The 15,438-nt window shown below is 45.3% G+C and overlaps 1 long non-coding RNA gene and 1 pseudogene across 1 annotated transcript; both read right to left on the reverse strand.

Moving 5' to 3' along the window:
- Window positions 1-935: 935 nt before the first annotated feature.
- On the reverse strand, window positions 936-10,469 carry LOC129053041 (uncharacterized). The gene is made up of 4 exons (XR_008518178.2): window positions 8,373-10,469; window positions 4,126-4,333; window positions 3,037-3,143; window positions 936-2,279 (listed from the first exon to the last, which is right to left on the reverse strand). It is a non-coding gene; the product is annotated as an uncharacterized LOC129053041 (long non-coding RNA).
- An 18-nt stretch (window positions 10,470-10,487) lies between these two features.
- Window positions 10,488-15,438, reverse strand: part of LOC100462348 (tight junction-associated protein 1-like) — an 84,737-nt pseudogene continuing 79,786 nt past the window's right edge.

The raw sequence follows: 15,438 nt of genomic DNA on the forward strand, positions 1-15,438 counted from the left end.
ATGAAACAGAACCTTGAAAACAGCATCTGAATCTTTACTGCCAGAGCCGGAGATTTAGGTGTGGAGGCTGACTGGATTTTCATTCATGACCCTGATGGGACATCCTGAACCCTATTTATGTTGTTTTAAGAGTGATTCCATAACCTCAGGGGGTGAAGTAGTCAGTGATTTAGCTCATTCCCCCGGGTTATATTAAACAGAACCTTGAAAACTGAGCATCTGAATCTTTTTATCATCTCCGTTTAGACCGGCAAGGGGACTCTCCCATTTTCTTTAATTCCTACCCCCACCAGGAAAAGCCTTCACTTTCTGAAAACTAAGAAATATCAACTAATGGCCAGGCGTGGTGGCTCATGCCTGTAATCCCAGCACTTTGGGAGGCTGAGGCAAGTGGATCTCCTGAGGTCAGGAGTTCGAGACCAGTCTGGCCAACATGGTGAAATCCTGTCTCTACTAAAAATACAAAAATTAGCCAGGTGTGGTGGCACACACCTGTAATCCCAGCTACTCGGGAGGCTGAGGCAGGAGAATTGCTTGAACCCAGGAGGTAGAGGTTGCAGTGAGCCGAGATCGTGCCACTGCACTCCAGCCTGGGTGACACAGCGAGACTCCCTCTCAAAAAAAAAAAAAAAGAAAGAAAGAAAGAAAGAAATATCAACTACTAAAAGACAAAGCCTTCAGACTGAAAGCAAACAAATAATTGAATGAAAATATCAGATACTTATTTAACCATACAGAATGAGGAGTTATGGATGATTCGGATAAGAAAGCTGACCATACATTCTTAGTGGGATGCAGCTAGGAACAAAAAGAACTGTATAGAAAATCTTGAACTTTACTTTGTAGGTTTATTGTTTAATATTATATTGTTATTTTGAAACAATTCTTTTTTTAACCAGATTAAGCAAATAAGTAACTATATTTACTGTGTTCAAAATAAAAAATTTAGGAATTCTGCACCATAAGAGATAAATGTAAAATAACAATATGAAAAAAGAAAAATCACAAACCTTTTCTAGCTCTGTTCATTGAAATGCGCTAAGAGCAGTGATACCCACACAGTGCCCCCTTAGCATTCAGATTCTGGTCTCTGATACTATTCTTTCACTAAAAGGAACCATGACTCCTTCAAACATGAGTGATTCCATGTCTGGGGCAGAAAGGTACAAGGGGAGCCGGGAAAATATGATTGTACCAGAAAGCAACAAAACTTTCAATGAGTAGTGGGTCATGTTATAAGGAATGGAGCAAAAGTTTTTAAAGTCTTCCACATTAAAAATAAAATAATTACTATAGGTGACTGAAATATAGTAAGTCTATGAAAAACCATGCTTCCATAGTGATACACAAAAAGAAACCATAACAAATGATTTCAAAAGTAGGTGAATAGAAGAGAATGGCCGGGCACGGTGGCTCATGCCTGTAATCCCAGCACTTTGGGAGGCCGAGGCAGGCGGATCACCCAAGGTCAGGAGTTCAAGACCAGCCTGGCCAACGTGGTGAAACCCCATCTCTACTAAAAACATAAAAACTAGCTGGGCGTGGTGGTAGACGCCTGTAATCCCAGCTACTCGGGAGGCTGAGGCAGGAGAATTGCTTGAACCCAGGAGACGGAGGCTGCAGAGAGTCGACACAGTGCCACTGCACTCCAGCCTCGGCGACAGAGTGAGACTCTGTCTCAAAACAAAAACAAACAAACAAACAAAAACAGAACAGAATGCATTTCTATGGAGTTGTATTTCTCATTCATGAGGCATTATTGATTAATTTATTGTATCAATAGAGAATATAGAAACTAGTAAATATGTCAGTTGAAGGGCATTTTCTGATGCCAGGGGAATATCAGAATGGCCAATAAACTGCGATCTCAAGTCAGACAAAGCAAAATGAAATATCTGGAAGTCAATTGTATACAAATGTAAGTATCCTTAAGATACGTATGGCCCTAAGAATATGAATCAATGGGAAAAGTATTAACATATCTCAAGAACCCATCAACTTCCAAGTTCTTTAGAGTGAGGAGAAATACAATACAATATTGTAAGATTTTATCAACTCGGATGGAAACTACAGACTTATTATGTAATGTAATAACATTATCCCAGGGAAATGGGCTAAGTCACTGATCACTTACCTCCTGAGGTTATGGAATCACTCTTAAAACAACATAAATGGGGTTCAGGATGTCCTATCAGGGTCATGGATGAGAATCCAGTTGGCCTCCATGCCTAAGTCTTTGGCAGCAAATATCCTCATTGATTTGGTATGATAATTCTTCCCTAGGTGAGATAATATAGAATTAGGTATAGAGATGTTTAAAAGAAGTAAACTATTGTATTTATATGTTTGTGTTAAGAAGGAAGTTCTGTATATCTGATTGTATATTTGTGATACATGAGAGAATTCACCTTGTGACAGCCATGTAAATATAATTTGGAATGTGCAATTAACAGTTATGATTTCAAAGTGCAATCTTATTAAATTTTCAGTATTGAAACATCTAAGATCTTTAGGCATGTTATTTTCATAGATTTAATTTTTAAAAAGTATTTAATTCCCAGGCAGATTTGTTTAGTTGACCACTAAAATACTTAAAAGGGCCACGCTCAAGGTGGGGCAGCTGCTAACACTGCTTTTTGCACAGACACATGGACTGTCAGCCCTCTATCCTGTCCCCAAGTCCTATCTGCCCCATCCCCACAATGGGGCCTCACCAAGAGGAACACTGCTTGGACAGTGTTCACTGCTGACAGTTCCTCAGCAGCCTGCCTTCACTAGCCTGTTTACCATACCGTGCCAGGAATCCTGTGGCCTCTGAGTCCTTCCTCCCATCTTAGCCCAAGCCTCCCCCATAGAATACCCATGAATAAAGGGCAGCGGATGATGGATAAATAGAAAATATCAAATTTATACTGGGATTTTCCAATATTACCTCTTCTCAGTATATGTTAGCTACTCTTTGTGCTACTTGTAATGCAGGGAAATTGCAACAAATGTGATACAGGACACAACTGGAGTTGAAGGCCCTTTACTCACCTGCAAATTGATTTTATTGGCTGTTTTCAGATAGTGGGATACTCCCATGTCTAAGTTGTAGTGTGCCTTTTTTTTTTTTTTTTTTCTGGATGGCCCAAGGCTTTCCTCTGCAATAGGAGGATAGTGCTATTACTGATTTTTTTTTTTTAATGCTTCAGGAATACATTTTTTCACTGGAAAATTCCTCTTAATATGAAATCAGACCAAAGCTTCTATTTTATGGAACAAAATTTTCACCACGTATCTAAAGCTGTAAAAAACAAATTTCAGACACACACTCTTTACCACCCTCAAAACTCTTGCAAAGTGGAAGCAAAGGCAAGATGTGCAACATTAAGCAAGGACTAAGTACATTCTGCCATGAAACAGGCCTTAATAAGAGGCCTAAAACCCTTCAAATTTTGAATATTTAAAAGAAGTAAACTTCCTGTGGGCTGCAAGTCACTGAACTGTGCACTAAGCCTTCGTGAGATTGTCCTCTAGCTAGCAGTCCAGCGATTGCCCTCAAATGTTGAAGGATACATTGCAGTCTTAAAGTCAAGAGCTAATGTCTACAGTTCCTTTCAGTATGTGTTCAGGCTACAGACTAACATGGGAATTCACACCAAGATATCCATGTCAGCCAGGGGACTACGTCTATGCAGGAAATTCTGGAGAACAAACCACCTCAAACTCAGAAGTGCTGGGTCCTTCAAAGTTCCCTGGACCCACCTACCTACACAGCTGTGTGGACTCCAGACCACCCAACAGAAACATATACCTAATTGCAAGCTTTTCCCCACCTGTGAACCATAGCGCCAAGGATTCAAACCACAACCCCCACCAAAACAGGGCAAATCTAACTCCTCAGCAACATACAGATACAAATTAAGATATTAAAGGCTAGATGAGAATCCCTTAGGTTCCAAAGCCCTGTGTCATCTTTAGTCTAGAAGGAATAAGGGAGTCATTTTTGGCACCCATGGTTCACTGAGGTGAAGACCACAATGAAGTCTCAAAGAAGTGCATGGACAGATAACTCCAGGACTAATTATATGAACTAGGAACCAACTGAGCTAATACCAGCCAAGTCTTCTTAACAGTGCTCACCTTGCTTACTATTGTATTTTGCCATCATCTACCAGGAAGGTGTTTCTTTCCTGCATCCCACCATGTTCATCTCCCTGGAATGTCTCTTATGGTGATTATGAAGAAGTGTAATCCTTGGCAAGGCACATTCATAGCCACGTTCATGTACAGGTAAAAATGTGTGGACTCACAAATCCACAGAGGATAGACTATAAGAGGAAATTAGCTCCTATAATAAAAGACATCACATGTCAATGATTAGAAGAGAAAAAGTGTCAGCAAAATGAGAGGTCCCTAATGTTTCACCAGACAAACACAGTGACCTCCTTTCCTTTTCAAATGAATGTTATCAGTACCACTTTTAAATAACCTTTTGGAAGTTTGTTAACTAATGTCTATTTCTTGCACTTTGCTGAGTATCACAGGGCTTCACCTTTTCTAGCTGAAGATTACAAAAATACCCATCCCCCACTATCAGGAGACAATTCTTGCAACAGGATCTTAGCTTATACTCATGTATAAAAGACAGCCTGCAATTTTGACACAAGGATCTAGAGTGTAGTGTGGCCCAGCCTCTAGCTAGTGAATAGTTCTCTACATCTTTCGCATAATACACTTCTTATAAACAGTAAAGAATAAAAAATTCTGAGTCTCCACTCTTTTTTACCACAACAACTTTAAGAAAATTAAGAAAGCTACATTTTATGCACACCTGAGTTTGAGACTGAGATTCATTGCTGCCGCAGGTGCATACGAACAGCATTTCTAAAGTTGGAAGCATGGGGCAATTCCTACTGGCGGCTTCTATGGGAACCAGGCTACCAAGTCTAAAGAAAGCTAGGTGAGAAAGGAGAGCCAAGACAGAAACCCAAGGGTGTCTGAAAACACAGATGCACACATAGCAAGGCACGGTGCAGGCAGTGAGAATGCAGGAGGAGCCTGAAAGGTTTAATTCCCTGAGCCAATGAATACAGTACATTTTTAGCTGCTTTCTGCAGACCTGAGCAGGGAAGGCCTGAGACTTGGGATTGCTTTGGACATGCCTTTCAAAAATCTGTTTAACATTAACAAGGGTGGGAAAACTGATTTTTTATTAATAAAAACAGAGTCATTTAATAATTTACTTTCACTGTGAAGCTATTTTAACAGCATGTTTCCTGCTAGTCTTCATTCATGTTCTCCATTTTTCTTTTGCAAACTTCTGAGCCAAACAATTTCCTGGGAGTCACATTAAAGGATTTTAAAGTTTAATTAATGAATCTTTTGCTGTTATTATCAGCACTATGCCATACATTATTAGGTGTCAAAATTAGGTGTCAACATTTCAACTGATTTGGACTGTAAAGTGAGTTTGTGGTAGTGTTGTTTGTTTGGTTTTTCTTTTTAATTTTCACTTGAGGATGTTATCAGTTTTGGAAAGCGCAGAACCAATTTACACGTCACTAGTTCCGTGAAGTCGTGTATGGAAACCTGAATAAACTGGCACGATATTGCTAGTTTATTCCAATAATGTTTTAGGGCCCATCTAGATTGGCACTGTGGAAATCCTTCCAGCTGGCTGCCTCTTAATTGGCTCACTGGCTGACTGGCCTGGGTGGGGGAAGAATGCTCCATGAGCTTAAGGGTGGACACACCTCCCAGATTGGCCTTATGAAAAAAAAACCACTACATTTTCTGGCATATTTCTGCAGTGGGAGGCAAGTGTCCATGACTTCTCCTGTAACTGGTGCTTGTCTCAGTGGACCACATGCTGGAGTTGACAGTGGCATTACCATATGCTCAGCACCTCCCTAAATCTGAATTCTGGCCCCTATACATGTAGTGGTACTTCGTGAGAGGAGGAGATGGAGTCACTCAGGCATGGGAGTGAAGGGCAGGCTTGCCATGCAAGAAAGGAGGGATAGAAGGCAGTGGGTGTGCATAGAGGAAGCGGGTTACAGTAGATAGGAAGACTTAGCTCCAACAGCAAATTAATTCCACCTGATCCATTTAATCTACGCACCGATTGTAACTTTCACCTGTCCTCTGTCATTTTCAGTGATACTTTGGCATTCTCAGCAAGGAGACGGGCATGAGCAGAAGCTGCTGCCTAGTCCCTACTCCCACCCTGCTCCTTAGTGATGACATTGTCTGAGTCCCTCCACCCAATTCTTTCACAGCCTGGAAATAATCTCAAGTCTCTAAGGGAAATGAAAATCAGATCACTCTCTGGAAAAGTTCAGGAGTTTTGTATAAAGGCCAGGGAATGGGGCATTAATCCTAGGTGGTTAAATGAACTGTTAAAACAAATTGGGCTTTTGGGCTTATTATTGGCCTAGTCCAAGACACAGTACTTAGTACTTGGGGATAGAAAATATATATATGTGAAACATGAAACACGGTCATATGCTAGAAGTTGTGAGAAACTCCTCATGGATACTTTTGTCTTATGTATGTGGTCCCCAAGACAAATAAAGAAGAGATGATTCTAAAGAGGAAAGGGAGGGTGATTTGAATCTTCTAATTCAGTGTTCTCAACCAGGAATGATCTTATCCCCCTTGGGACATTTGGCAATGTCTAGAGATGTTGTTGGTTGTCACAACTGGGGGGTGCCACTGGCACCGAGTTAAGAGGGGCCACTAGGCTAAGCACTCTACAATGCACAGGACAGCCCCCACCACAAGGAATTATTTGGCACAAAATGTCAATAGCATCGAAGCTGACAAACCCTGGACCACAGCAATGGTTCTCACACTTCAATGGGCATCAGAATCACCTAGAGGATTTCTTAAAAACAGTTCTGGGGCCGGGCGCGGTGGCTCATGCCTGTAATCCCAGCACTTTGGGAGGTCGAGGTGGGAGGATCACAAGGTCAGGAGACCAACCTGATCAACACGGTGAACCCTGTCTCTGCTAAAAACACAAAAAATTATCCAGGCTTGGTGGCGCACGCCTGTAATCCCAGCTACTCAGGAGGCTGAGGCAGGAGAATCACTTGAACACAGGATGGGGAGGTTGCAGTGAGCCGAGATCGTGCCACTGCACTCCAGCCTGGGTGACAGAGTGAGACTCCGTCTAAAAAAACAAAAAACAAACAACAACAAAAAACAGTGCTGGATCCCACTCCACTTTCCAATTCAGTAGATAGGGGTGGAGTCTGAGAATCTGCATTTCTAACAAGTTCCCAGGTGACACTGGGGCTGATGTTCTGAGGAGCATACTTTTGAGAACCCCTGCCCTAGTTCTTCCCCCGACTTGCCCTTTAAATTATCCCCCTGCTTGAGAAAGTGGTTAGACCGACCTTAGCCTGGAGCGTTGATGCTATCACAAAGGAGGAAGCAAGAAGCTCCCTTTTAAGCAAGGAGACTTCCCAGAGACTTAATTAAAGTTTGGGAAAGTATCCCAGGAGGTGGGGGTGGGAGGGGGTCAATAAAATTGATCCAAATAAATTTTTTGCACGTACAAAATAAAACTCACATGCACAAAAAGAAATTTGATCAATAAATTAGTAAATTCAGAGTGAGGAGGGAGTAATTAACAGGCCCATTTAAAGTGTGGAATATATTAAATAAAGAATGAGTGACTCCACCGGGACCACTGAAGCAGGAAACACTGATGCGTTTGAGAGGCCTGGAAGATTAGAAACATATTTCAACAAGGAGAAAAGAGGAGAGAGAATGGAGAGCCCAGAATGAAGATGCTGGGTGGGGGAGGGGACGGAGGCGGGGGCAGTGGTTGGGGGAGGGATATGTATCAGAGCCTAGGGAGCCTTGGATTTTGAACTCCTACAAAGTTTAACAAAATTGCAGCTTTGCTCTGGTGTATCTCCCGGGCATAGGAAACTTTTAAGTAACCTGCTGCAAGAGCTATTCAAGCCACACCTGGTCTTGAGCAGTTAATATGTCGAGTCTCTTTATATTGGAGTAAACGAAAGGTTTAATCCCAAGTCAATTGGAGCACAGCAAAACCTTATTGATTGAGAACAATCCCAGGGTTATCTTGGGCACCTTGCCAATCTACAAGATCCCCTGCCAGAAAAACTGAGGCAAAGCAGACTCCACTACCAGTTTAAGCCAGAGTGGAGGACCATATAGACCATGGTTGAGGGAAGTAAAGTTCTGAGACAATTCACTATTGAAGGCAAATAAAAAGCTGTCCTATTTCATATAGACACTCACATACTAAACATTTTCCCCAAAAGGTGGGACATGAAGGAAACCAAATGTATGACTCATGGCAGAGCCATAATTGTATAAATTGCTGCTAAGATAATCCAAGTCATACCTACCTTTTAGGCTCTCAATAAATGTTCGATAGCTTGCTTTGAGCTTGATTTCAGGGTCCAGTTCCCCATTTCACCCCCAAAGGAGTCCCTAGGGGGATCCTGTTGGCAACTTGGCAATGGAAAGCTAAACTGGATCAGCCGTGAATATGAATCGTTGTAATAATTCCTTTATATGTGGCGAAGAACAAGACCTTGGCCAATAACTGCATCAGCAAGAAGCAGAACTCTTCTCTGCCTCGTCATACCCCCTGAGACCTCTGAAATTTAAGTACTACTTTATCATATAATGGTGCTCAGTCTGGCTCCATGCATTTCACTCTGGATTTGTGAAGGGCTGGAAGGTGATTTTTGCTTTCATTGGAGCCGTGGTCCCCTGAGACCATTAAGAAGACTCTTTCCAAGCCTGGGGAACATAACTCTAGTACCAAGCCCACAATGCAATTCAGAAAACCTTAAAGCAGGTGTCTTCAAATATGTCTGCGCCTCATTTTCCTCACAGGTATATTAGGACCCAGCTTAGCCTTGGTGAAGCGGGTGAGAGGTTGCTATGTTTAAAGCTGCTTCTTCTGTTTTTTAATTGCCTGCTGCCATTTTCAATCAGGCCTTCCTCATTAGCTGGATGGGAAAGTTTGCAGAGCCAAACCTGCAGCAGATTCCCTCAGGCGATGTTTTAGTTCTAGTGCTCCTCCAGGCTTTAGGCATAAAAGCGCCTCCCAGGGTGAGGTGACTTGCCACACATTTGGCTGACACCTGCCTATGAAGAGAGACGTCTGAAACCACTTTCCCAGAGCAGCCCTGAAGCAGTCAAGTCAGTGAAGTCTTTAGCAGGCTTTCTTCCTAGTCAGACACAGATCCCAATGCACAGCCCGAGGATGAATTCTTAGTCTAGTAAGCACTTCCAACCTGCTGGTCAAGCCTTTGCTGTCACCACGCGTGGCTTACATACCTCTCAAAATGTGAGGTCAGTTAAAAGGCATAAAGCTGCAAAGTCCCAGACTCTAAGAGGGAGCAGGCCATGCAGTCTAAACTCCATTTAGACTGCAGCATCCCAGATAAAGAGGCATCCCACCTTGGAACACCTCTACTGGGAGAAGCTCAGCACCCCACGAAGCAGCCTCTTCCACCGTTGAACAGATCTAATAATTAAAAGCCCATCCTTTTACCTAATCTCCATCTGCCTCCCAATGTTTCCTGTGGAGCTACATGGAACACGTCTGCTGATCCTGCTACCTGATGTTATTTCCATTGTGTGCTGTCTCTTAGCAATTATACCAGATGGTTTGTAAGGGCATGGACCATGTCTCCTGCTTCTTATGCATCACTACAGTGTTAGTGACCAGCTCTAAAATTACTGGGTAGTGTTCTTAGTTGTGCTCAGTCTCTTCACTTGTGATCATTGTTTCTTCCCAACCCCACCCTGTCAAGCCTGAATTATACTGATTCTAACTTTACCCTTCAGCTTATACCAGGGCACTATCATCCAGGGGTAAAGTTCATGGGCATCCTTGAGAAATGCCCACAGTAATGAAAACAATCTGCTCAAACTCCACATCATTCTTCCAACATACATGTGCATGTGTGCACACACACACACCACCACCACCAGTCTTTGTATCTAGGTGAATGCAAACACAAATGAATTTTAAGGGCATCCTTGAAGGGGGAAACAAATATGAAATACAATATAGAGTCCGAGGAGGGTGAGTGAAAAAGAGGAAATGAGAGCATATTATACTTCTTGCCTTAGGGTTTTACCAGCACAACAGCAGCCAGCATCTCTCTGCCGGAGCCATTTGTATCTGTAAATCAGGTAGAAAGTGCAGCAACATGGATCCCACCCGTGGGAGGCAACCTTCGCCTCCTGGGTTCAAGCGATTCTACTGCCTCAGACTCCTGAGTAGCTGGGATTACAGGCATGCACCACTATGCGCAGCTAATTTTTTAAACCAGTAAAATAGTTTGATTTTAAAATAGTCATCAATGTGAAAATTTCGGCTGGGCGCGGTGGCTCACACCTGTAATCCCAGCACTTTGAGAGGCCGAGGTGGGTGGATCACGAGGTCAGGAGATGGAGACCATCCTGGCTAACATGGTGAAACCCCGTCTCTACTGAAAAAAAAAAAAAAAAAAAAATTAGCCAGGAGTGGTGGCGGGCGCCTGTAGTCCCAGCTACTCAGGAGGCTGAGGCAGGAAAACGGCGTGAACCCGGGAGGCAGAGCTTGCAGTGAGCCAAGATCGTGCCACTGCACTCCAGCCTGGGCGAAAGAGCAAGACTCCATCCCAAGAAAAAAAAAAAAAAAAGTAATATTTCCCAAAGCTGGGAGTAACAGTCTAGAGCCAACGTTGGGAGGCGGGGACAGTCCTCACCCAGAGCCCAGCTTGAGGCCCCTGAATCCCACCTTCCCTTTCAGAGGGAGGGAGGAAACAGCTGAGGAGAGCCCTCAGTCAGTCCTCTCCCTCATCCCTGAGGCCAGCTGTGCCAGGCCCCTTGAGGCCAACAGCCCATGCAGAGGATTGGGGGGAAGGGAAACAGGTAGGAAACAGAAATTAGAGGTTAATAACTCCAACAACACCCACCCCCAAGAAAACAAAATAACAAACTTGACTATGAAAAGAGGATGGAAGATGAATACTGATAAACTCCTCAGCTCCCCAGAACAGCTCAGTTTGGGCTGGGTTGGGCTGATTGGAGGAAAGGTCTTGAGACCCAACTGCATGTTACCTCTGGAGAATAAATATTCTAAGAAAAGGGGAAAACCATGAGGCAAGCCTCTGTGGTCACAGTCAACGCAGCTGACAGGCCTGGTGTGGCCCACCGCCCAACCCCACTCACACAGGGAACAGCTGTGCAGGTCTGGATAGAGAAGAGGTCAAGGGCTTGGACTGGGGACCCTGAGCTGCCAAGGTGTGGGGCCTCCTTGCAGTCCCGGTGCAGCAATGGCAGGAAGGCCAGCAGAGGCCCTAGTAAAGCTGGTTGCCCTGCTGCTGGGCCTGCGTCTGGCTGTCCTTGCAGTGCAGGTGGTGAACCCCCATTCTTTTGGGGCTGCACTGGGGGCGGCTGGAGCTGGGGAGTGGCCAGGCCCTGCTCTCAGTGTGGGAAGTGCCAGGACCCTCCTCTGTGACACTGTTAATGAGCAGCAGGCTCTGGCGCTCTTCCTCAGGGCTGATGGGCAGGTTCAGCTCTTCTTCCTCCTCCCTGGAAAAGCTAGAGTCAGGTTCTGTGGGAAGCAAAAGCCCACTCTCTTTGGTTCGGGGAGAAGGTGCCTGGACCACCTAATCTCTGTCAGCTGGGTTATGGGCAAAACGGCGCTGCAGCTCAGGGAGGGTGTCACTCTTAAAGGCTGTGCCCTGGGCCACAGCAGCAGGTGGTGGAGTATGGTCCACAAATGCCCACTGCCAGCTGGACAGCAGGTCCTCTTCAGAGCTAACAGACCTGGCTGGGGCACTGAGTGTTGGGGGCACTGAGCTGGGCTGGTGGTTGGGTGAGGCCTAGGCTGAGGCAGGGGCGCTGAGCACTGGGCTGGGGCAGGCCCGCTCACTCCCTTCCCCCACCAGGCTCAGCGAAATGGCCTGGCGGGTAGCGTAAGTGCAGTTGGGCAGGGGGCTGTTGCAGGGGATCCAAACCTTATCCTTGGAGAACTCTATTACCCTGCAGCCAGGATACAGTGGGTGTGGTGGATATGGAGTGAGGTAGGGGCTCAGCTTCTCAAAGACTGGCAGGGGCAGCTCTTCCTCTGGAGAGCGCCCAGCAGTACCCAGAGAGTGACACTCCCCATTGGGTTGGGGGGTGGGACTGCCAGGGGCCGGGGGACTGGCTGGATCACCTGGGGCACCCTCACTGATGTCCACATGCACAAAGACATCTTCAGCCATGGGGTGCCCAGCGCTGCCTGACTGGGCTGAATTCGGCAGTAGAGACTCTGGCTTCTCTAACACTTGGGCAATGACCAAAGTAGGCACAACAGCCGCTGGGGCTAGGCTGGGAGCAGGACCCGGGCTGGCGGCCTCTTGACCACTATGCAGATGTTTCTGAACCATGTCCTGTAGCTCACAGGACAGATCAGAGAACTCATAGTTTCGGAAGTGGGACTTGTTGCACTTGAGGAGCTGCACAGCCAGGTTGCAGTCTCCCTGGTACCGCTCGTTGAGCTCCTCCAGCTTGTTGATGGTGTTCTTGGCATCCAGCAGCTTGTTGGTCAGCTCCACTATCTCCCAGTCCAGCGTCTGCCTATCCATCTCAGCCTTCTTGAGCAGTGTGTGCAGCTTGTCCTCCAACTCCTGGTTGGTCTGCTGGGAAGCCATGTAGCTGTTCTGCAGCCTGCAGAACTTATCCTTAAACTTGTCCAGCTCCTCACGGCTCTGGCCCAGCTCCAGGCAGTCCTGCCCAATTTCCAGCTCACATTCCAGGACCTCAGTGCATCTCGTGGCCGAGGCCAGGCACCAATGAAGCTCTTCATTATCCTGCTGCGAGAGCTTCATCCTTTCCAAGTCGGTCAGGGATTCCTCCTGCTCAAACCTGGATCCAGGAATTTCTAGTCACAGCTCCCGATGCTCCGGTGGTGCCTTACGGTAGGGTTTCTTAGCAGGGGCTGCACTGGTCATTCTGGGAGGTGACACCTCCTCCACCTGCGACTGTTGTCAGCAGCTCTCTCTGTTCGGCTGTCTGGGAGTTAGCCCCCAGCTCCCTGCATCCCACGGCCCCTCCACTTCCTTTAGCCAACAGCTCTTTCTACCGCTGCCAGCTGCGTTCAGGCCACCATCTTGCTGTGGGGCAGGCCGGGTAGGGGCCAGGGCTGCAGGAATCCCCACGCACTTGGCACCTGGCATCATCGGGGGTGGGGCCCCTTTGTAATTGTTAAACATATTTATGTTTTGTCTCCTCCTGCAGACTGCAGTCTCCTCAAAGGCAGGGACTGTGATGGTGATACTTCTGCATTTACTTCAAGGCCTGGTATAAAAAGGGGCACACAGCTAGGGCTTACTTAAATAAACGTTTGGTTTAGAAACACCTAGAACTGAAGACTAGCAGTGAGTCAGGTAGACAGCTTAACCTAAGATCCTTGCATTATTAAGACTTTTTTGGAACACTTACTAATTGCAAAGCATGCATCATCATAGTGTGATGGAAACCCTTGGCAAAAGATGCCCAAATCCTCTCTTCTTGCAAACCCAAGACACATAACCTGTTGCTCACTATGCTGTTTTTCACATACAAAGTTCCACCTGGGCACATCATGGTGGTCTCTTACCAGTGTGGCCCCTGTGAGCTGCGTCTCCAGCAGTGGGGATGGGTTTGGCTGAGCCATCCACAATCCTATACTTGGGTCACAGTATTTGTGAATATTACAGGTGAGGCTAGAAGTATAGCTTGGAGAGAAACGCCCACCTTCAACAGAAACCTCGCAAAGTTTTCTTGAAGAATCACCTGATTTCTAAGGGCCTTCCTATAGCAAGAAGGAAATGAATACATTTTGTAAGAGAGTTTTTGTATATGACTGGCATGATAGTGTGACAAGTCCTGATAAGACTTCCTCAAGCATTATGAGTATCTGTGTGTACAGAACATGGCTCCCAAGGACATGAAGTAGGTGGGATAGGCAACGATCTGTGTACTGTGAACATGCCTCGAGGACTTTTGTATATCCTCTACCTGGTCTGGTCTCTTCCTCCCACCCCTCATTACTAGGTCCTTCTCAGTCTTCAGGCCTCAGCCTAAATGTCACCATCGCCAAGAGATCTATAAGAAAAGCTCCCTTACCAATATTCCTCATTTCCACTTGCTTTCACAGCATTTCCCATAATTTGTAATTTTAAAGATATATTTATTAACTCATTTTGTCTGTATCACCATACTTAGAGTTTAATAAACTCCAGTGAAGACAAGGCCATCCATGCCTGTTTCACTCACCTACTGTATCCCGCACAGGACTTGGCACAGTTAGTACTCCAAAAATTCTTGGAATAAAGTATTATAAGACCATGTGACAGAGCAGAAAACACAGAGAATTTCAAGTCAGCTGAGCTGGGTTCCAGTTGCAGTGTGGTCATTTCCTAGCTGTGTGATGTCAGACAAATCACTTAACCTCTCTGAGCCTCATTTTTCTCATTCTTATCTGAATTAATATCACCCACCTCACAACGCTTTTTGGGGGGGAAAATAAAATAATTAATGAGATTATCTGAATTAATATCACCCACCTCACAACGCTTTTTGGGGGGGGAAATAAAATAATTAATGAGAAAGTATTTGGTAAAGTCCTGAACAGACATGAATTACTTTGGTATTATGAAAGATGCCTAAAATAGTACCCCTGCTTTGTCTCCAGGATGCCCTAGAAGCACCTGAAAACTGTACCATCAGTCACACCTTTGGATTAATGCTATGGAAGACACATACTACATTGAAAACCATTGTGTACCTTTGATATGGGCATTTGACCTTATCATTCACCTGTTGTATTAGTCCAGTCTCACACTGCTATAAAGAAATATCCAAGACTGGGTAATTTATAAAGGAAAGAGGTTTAATTGACTCACAGTTCTGCATGACTGAGGAGAGCTCAGGAAACTTACAATCATGGCAGAAGGCAAAGGAGAAGCAGGCACCTTCTTCACAAAGTGGCAGGAGAGAGACGTGAGAGTGCAGGAAAAAACTCCCACTTTTAAAACCATCAGATCTCATGAGAATTCACTCACTGTCACAAGAACAGCAAGGGGGAAACCACCCCCATAATCCAATCACTTCCCTCCCTTGACTTGTGAGGATTACAGGTCCCTCCCTCAACACGTGGGGATTATAATTCAAGATAAGATTTGGGTGGGGGCACAGAGCCAAACCATATCAGCTGTCTTAGCATTGACTTAGCTGACAGCAGGGCCCGGGCTAGGCAATTTCAGGAAAGGGGTGATGGGAAGACAATCTGGAGATGCCTTAAGCTTACAAGACTTCTAGAGAGTAAATTCAGGCCAGAAGAGGGGCAACTACATGGTGTGGGGCGGGGGGGGCGCCTTGGTGAGGCCTAGGGGAAGTCAAGTTGTTAGGCAGAGGGAAGACATAGAAAGGGAGGTG

This window comes from Pongo abelii, chromosome X, assembly GCF_028885655.2.
Source record: "Pongo abelii isolate AG06213 chromosome X, NHGRI_mPonAbe1-v2.0_pri, whole genome shotgun sequence".
NCBI classification, from domain to species: domain Eukaryota; kingdom Metazoa; phylum Chordata; class Mammalia; order Primates; family Hominidae; genus Pongo; species Pongo abelii.